Consider the following 7,500-nt stretch of genomic DNA (forward strand, 5'->3'; position numbering starts at 1 on the left):
ACAGGATTAATCTCTGACTGGGTATAGCAATGTCCCACGCTATGCCAGGTGCTTGGATTAATCAAACAGAACTCGACTGGGTTACTTCCCGGTATGAGCAGAGAACAGGTGCCAGGTGCTTGATTAATCAAAACAGGATTAATCTCTGACTGGGTTACTTCCCCGAGTATGAGCAGAACACGCTGCGCCAGGTGCTTGGATTAATCAAACAGGATTAATCTCTGACTGGGTTACTTCCCCGAGTATGAGCAGAACACGCTGCATGGTGCTTGATTAATCAAACAGGATTAATCTCTGACTGGGTTACTTCAAAGTATGAGCAGAACACGCTGCTAGCCAGGTGCTTGATTAATCAAACAGGATTAATCTCTGACTGCTTACTTCCCCGAGTATGAGCAGAACACGCCATACCAGGTGCTTGATTAATCAAACAGGATTAATCTCTGACTGGGTTACTTCCCTGAAAGGCATGAGCAGAACACGCTGCGCCAGGTGCTTGGATTAATCAAACAGGATTAATCTCTGACTGGGTTACTTCCCCGAGTATGAGCAGAACACGCTGCGCCAGGTGCTTGGATTAATCAAACAGGATTAATCTCTGACTGGGTTACTTCCCGCAGTATGAGCAGAACACGCTAAGCCAGGTGCTTGGATTAATCAAACAGGATTAATCTCTGACTGGGTTACTCTCGAGTATGAGCAGAACACACGCCGCGCCAGGTGCTTGATTAATCAAACAGGATTAATCTCTGACTGGAGTTACTTCAGTATGAGCAGAACACGCTATGCCAGGTGCTTGGATTAATCAAACAGGATTAATCTCTGACTGCTTCATGGTGGTGCTTGGATTAATCAAACAGGATTAATCTCTGACTGGAGTTACTTCGAGTATGAGCAGAACACGCCGCGCCAGGTGCTTGATTAATCAAACAGGATTAATCTCTGACTGGGATTACTCGGTATGAGCAGAACACGCTATGCCAGGTGCTTGGATTAATCAAACAGGATTAATCTCTGACTGGAGTTACTTCCAGTATGAGCAGAACACGCCATGCCAGGTGCTTGATTAATCAAACAGGATTAATCTCTGACTGGGTTACTTCAGTATGAGCAGAACACGCCACCAGGTGCTTGGATTAATCAAACAGGATTAATCTCTGACTGGGTTACTCTCATATGAGCAGAACACGCCGCCAGGTGCTTGATTAATCAAACAGGATTAATCTCTGACTGCTATTTCCCTCTATATGAGGCAGAACACGCCAGCGCCAGGTGCTTGGATTAATCAAACAGGATTAATCTCTGACTGGGTTACTTCGGTATGAGCAGAACACGCGGTGCTTGATTAATCAAACAGGAGCAATGCAGAACACGCTGCGCCAGGTGCTTGATTAATCAAACAGGATTAATCTCTGACTGGGCATTACTTCCCTCGAGTATGAGCAGAACACGCCAAGCGCCAGGTGCTTGATTAATCAAACAGGATTAATCTCTGACTGGGTTATGAGCAGAACACGCTTCAGGTGCTTGGATTATCAAACAGGATTAATCCTGACTGCTATTTCCCGAGTATGAGCAGAACACGCTGTGGTGCTTGGATTAATCAAACAGGATTAATCTCTTGACTAAGCATTTCCTTCAGTATGAGCAGAACACGCTAAGCCAGGTGCTTGGATTAATCAAACAGGATTAATCTCTGACTGACTTCAGTATGAGCAGAACACGCTATGCTTGATTAATCAAACAGGATTAATCTCTGACTGGATATTCCCGGTATGAGCAGAACACGCCATGCCAGGTGCTTGATTAATCAAACAGGATTAATCTCTGACTGGGTTACTTCAGTATGAGCAGAACACGCTCGCCAGGTGCTTGGATTAATCAAACAGGATTAATCTCTGACTGCTACTCTTCGAGTAGGCAGAACACGCTGCGCCAGGTGCTTGGATTAATCAAACAGATTAATCTCTGACTGCTATTTCCCGAAAAGTATGAGCAGAACACGCTGGCGCCCAGGTGCTTGGATTAATCAAACAGGATTAATCTCTGACTGGAGCATTCCCGGTATGAGCAGAACACGCTCGCCAGGTGCTTGGATTAATCAAACAGGATTAATCTCCTGACTGGGTTACTTCCTCAGTATGAGCAGAACACGCTATGCCAGGTGCTTGATTAATCAAACAGGATTAATCTCTGACTGGGTTACTTCCCCGGTATGAGCAGAACACACGCTATGCCCAGGTGCTTGGATTAATCAAACAGATTAATCTCGACTGCTATTTCCCGGAGCAGAACAATGCAGAACACGTGCTTGATTAACTTTACCCTGACTGCTACTCCCGAAATGAGCAGAACACGCTAAGCCAGGTGCTTGATTAATCAAACAGGATTAATCTCTGACTGGACTTCCCAGTATGATAGAACACGCTAAGCCAGGTGCTTGGATTAATCAAAACAGACAATCTGACTGCAGAAAAGCGATGCAGAACACGCTATGCCAGGTGCTTGGATTAATCAAACAGGATTAATCTCTGACTGGGTTACTTCGAAAGTATGAGAGCAGAACACGCTGCGCCCAGGTGCTTGGATTAATCAAACAGGATTAATCTCTGACTGCGTTACTTCCCGAGTATGAGCAGAACACGCTGCGCCAGGTGCTTGGATTAATCAAACAGGATTAATCTCTGACTGGGTTACTTCCCCGAGTATGAGCAGAACACGCTGCGCCAGGTGCTTGGATTAATCAAACAGGATTAATCTCTGACTGGGTTACTTCGGTATGAGCAGAACACGCCAAGCCAGGTGCTTGGATTAATCAAACAGGATTAATTCCTGACTGACTTCCGGTATGAGCAGAACACGCTATGCCAGGTGCTTGGATTAATCAAACAGATTAATCTCTGACTGGGTTACTTCCAGTATGAGCAGAACACAGCTGCGCCAGGTGCTTGGATTAATCAAACAGGATTAATCTCTGACTGGAGTATTCGGTATGAGCAGAACACGCTGCGCCAGGTGCTTGGATTAATCAAACAGGATTAATCTCTGACTGCTACTTCCCAGTATGAGCAGAACACGCCATGCCAGGTGCTTGGATTAATCAAACAGGATTAATCTCTGACTGGAGCACTTCCCCGAGTATGAGCAGAACACGCTGCGCCAGGTGCTTGGATTAATCAAACAGGATTAATCTCTGACTGGTTTACTTCCCGAAGTATGAGCAGAACACGCGAGGTGCTGGATTAATCAAACCCAGAACACTGCTTCAAAGTATGAGCCAGGTGCTTGGATTAATCAAACAGGATTTACCCTATGAGTAACTGGAGTTACTTCCAGGTGCTTGAATAATCAAACAGTATGAGCAGAACACTATGCCAGGTGCTTGGATTAATCAAACAGGATTAATCTCCTGACTGCTACCCAGTATGAGCAGAACACGCTGCGCCAGGTGCTTGATTAATCAAACAGGATTAATCCTGACTGACCAGTACAGCAGAGGATTAATCTCTGGCTGGGTTACTTCCCGATATAGGAGCAGAACACGCTGCGCCAGGTGCTTGTGGGATATAAATAGTAATGGTGATACGGCTTTTATCAGCAAGATAGTAAAGGTCACAAATGTTCAATAATGTCTTCATCACAGCTGCCTGTTTCAGCATAATGGCGTGCCTAGTACATAAAACACACACCCACACGCACACACACACACACACACACACACACACATACACACATGCGCACACTCTCTCCGACACAAACACACACACATTTTGTTTGGCCATGATTTCATTTCCTGTCCCGTGACACCTCATGTTCCGTGTTGGCATAGCGTCTGTGTGTCTGGGAAAGGCAAGAGACAGAGCCCGTGACATCTCTGATGACAAGGTCGCCCCCGTCTCCTGTCAGCGAATGGGAGCGGCATTCAGTGCTTCTGCCCACCGGGCACCAGCATGTCTACACACACACACACACACACACACACACACACACACACACACACACACACACACACACACACACAAGCATGCATACACACGCACACACACACACACACACACACACACACAGACAAGCATGCATACACATACACACATATACACACACACAAACACACACACACACACACACACACACAAGCATGCATACACATACACACACATACACACACACACACATTACAGACAAGCATGCATACACACACACACACACACACACATACACACACACACAAGCATGCATACATACACACAAGCATGCATACACACACACACACACATACACATACACACACACACATACAGTTGTTAGTGATGCTTGAGTAAACATTCTTTGCGGTCTCACTCCCCACCCTTTGGGACCCGTGCTCTGCAGGGGGAATGCTCACTTCCCACATCCATCTGCATCATTCAAACCCCTACATGCTTTTGCAGTGCACGTTTCACTGTTATCCTTCAGTGCACAACACATCGGAAATCAGGGGATGCTAAGATAAGCTCATCAGAGTTTTAGAGTCAGCCATTTGATGTTCTGTGTTACAATGTCCTTTGAAATGAAAATATGAAAATAATGTTAAAGCATTTCTATTCAGTGGTTTCTTGGGTGGTATCAAGTTGACTCATGTTACATTACCTCAGTCAGAACAGTCTAGACAGACACAGTCACAATGTTTTCTTGTCAATTTTTTACATGGAACTGGATTTAAAGCGACTAGTTTCACATATTTAAAAGGTTTGTGTACAGGCTAGTACCTCCTCCAGCAGTAGGTCTGTTTTGCCTTTCTGCACCAAAGAAATAATATAAAATTATATGATTCGGTGCAAATATTAATATAATATTATTTATACAAATATATAAAAAAAGAAAACAATATGAAACAAAATATGAAATATGTATTGATGACTATCTTCTGCTGTATTATCAATAACATTTTTCTCAACATCGGTCTTGGATGTTGTTACAGTAATGGGTATGTCTCAGTGAGTGCCCACTGATGGTTGAAGGGTCATGAATGTGCCTGGTCTGAATGGTCAGTGATTTTGATGGGCTGCTGAATCTCTCCCATGTTGCGATCCCAGCTCAGGATCCCTCTCATCGACCCATCCTTCACTCTGCTAACATCATCAAGAGTGAGATGCTTGTTTCTTCTTCCTTCTCTCTCTCTCTCTCTCATTCTCTCTTTTACCCTTCCATACACACTCTCTCTACCTCCCTCCTTTCTTTCCCCACTCTCTCTCTCGCTCTTTCTCTCTCTCTCTCTCTCTCTCTCTCTCTCTCTCTCTCTCTCTGGTCGCGTGCTTCTCAGGTTAAGTGACTTTCTCGAAGTCATCAAACTCAGAGGTAACATGATACTTCTCCTTACCAAATCCCCCTTCCACCCACCCTGTCTCTTCCTCCTCTCTCTCCTCCTCTCTCCTCCTCTCTCTCCTCCTCTCTCTCTCCCTTCTTTCTCTCCTGTGTCAACACACTAGGAGCCAATTGCTCGCTGTGTTTTGGGGGGTGTGATGCAGAGTGCGCGTCCCAAACGGGCAAATGATCGATTAGGTGAGTAAGACCATGTATAACATTCACAAGACGTGAACTCCTCCCGGTTACTCTGTTTGGGGTTATTCCGCTGAGAAGATTTCTCTTTCTCCCCCGTTGTTAACGCTTGGGTGGAGTCATTTATCCTTTCATGGGTGATGAATGACCAGGATTAGTTTCCCTGAGATGAGATATATTTTGACATGGACCATGCTGAACCACCATCTGGACCAGAGAGAGAGAGAGAGAGAGAGAGAGGGAGAGAGAGGGGGGGAAGAAATCATGAAGAGATATGACTATGGGATGTGATGCAACAAAACAACTACGTGTGTGTTTGTGTGTGTGTGTGTGTGTGTGTGTGTGTGTGTGTGTGAGTGTGTATGGTGTATGTGCGTATGTGTAACTTTGTGTGTGTGTGTGTGTGTGTGTGTGTTTGTGTGTGTGTGTGAGAGTGTGTATGTGCGTATGTGTGTGTGCCCTCCCTTGAGAAGTGACTTTACAATGGCGTGTAAAACACATCCTTTGCACTTCACTGGCCAGATTGTTGCTGCTGGACGCCAGCGGCCCACCGCTGCACTGCATCGTGGAATATGACGTCTCCTGCGCTCTGGCAACCCACCATTCCCAGGGGATTGGCCACAAGCGGCCGATGTGCTCTTGTCTCAGTGACCACGGCGATGGCAGATTGTGTCGTGTGGTGTGGTGCTTCCTTCCTGTGGAATCTGTGAGCTCAGATGGACCAGTGTCCTGTACAAGCCTCAGGCTATGGGGGGTCTGTCACTAAACCACCTCTGATCATCCATCCGCCTCTCCATCTATTCATTTCATACTGCACTTCATCCGTGTGTGTGTGAGTGTATTTGTGTGTGTGTGTATGTGTGTGTGAGTGTGTGTGTGTGTGTGTGTGGGGGGTGATTGTTGTGTGTGTGTGTGTGTGTGTGTGTGTGTGTGTGGATGTGTGTGTGTGGGGGGGTTTGATTGTGTGTGTGTGTGTGTGTGTGTGTGTGTGTGTGTGTGTGTGTGAGAGAGTGTGTGTGTGTGTGTATGTGCGGGCACGCCAATGCATGTGTTTGCACACATACAGTGCATACTGTACGTAAGTATGTGTGTATATGTGCAGTACATGTGTATGTGTGTTTATGAGTGTGTGTGTGTGTGTGTGTGTGTGTGTGTGTAAGCACATGTATGTGCTTCTGCATGTGAATGCATGCGTGTGCGTGTGTGTGTGTGTGTGCATGATATATCCTGAAAAGCATCTTGACCTGCACTCCATCCTCTGTGTGGCACTGTTAAGGGTACAAGTGCTTCTCCCTGACTGAACAATCTCCACATGCTCCTGGGAGAGGGAGAGAGAGAGAGAGGGAGAAAGAGAGGGAGAGAGAGAGAAGGAGTGGGAGATAGAGAGAGGGAGAGAGAGAGAGGGAGAAGGAGAGGGAGAGAGAGAGTGAGAAGGACAGTGAGTGTGTGTGTATGTGTGTGTGTGTGAGTGTGTGTGTGTGGGTGTGTGTGACTCACGGTGAATCACTGGCTGGCATCCGCGTCTGTCTGTGACTCGCGCTAATTGCTGTTGACAAGCCTCCAGGAGTCTTTCCTGTCGTCGACCTAGCAAAGCGATGTGTGTGTGTGTGTGTGTGTGTGTGTGTGTGTGTGTGTGTGTGTGAGGGCGTGCTGTGGTTGAAACAGCTTTGCATATACTCATATAAGAAGAGAAGAGGAAGGAGGAGAAGAGAGAGAGAGAGAGAGAGGGGGAACAAGCAAGAGTCAAACAAGTGTTGAAATAAATAGGTTGTGGTGTGTGATATCACTTCTCCAAAGAAGGACAAAAACTGTCTGAAACAGTCTTCCAACTAGAACTGATGGTAATGAGATAACACCTCCACTACTCCTCCCAACCTCCACCCAGACAGAGAGGTATGAGGCATAATCAAAGTTGAATGCTTACTGTCAGATGCCAAGTCCTATAATCATTGATACCAATTC

The sequence above is a fragment of the Alosa alosa genome, chromosome 20, assembly GCF_017589495.1.
Source record: "Alosa alosa isolate M-15738 ecotype Scorff River chromosome 20, AALO_Geno_1.1, whole genome shotgun sequence".
NCBI classification, from domain to species: Eukaryota; Metazoa; Chordata; class Actinopteri; order Clupeiformes; family Clupeidae; genus Alosa; species Alosa alosa.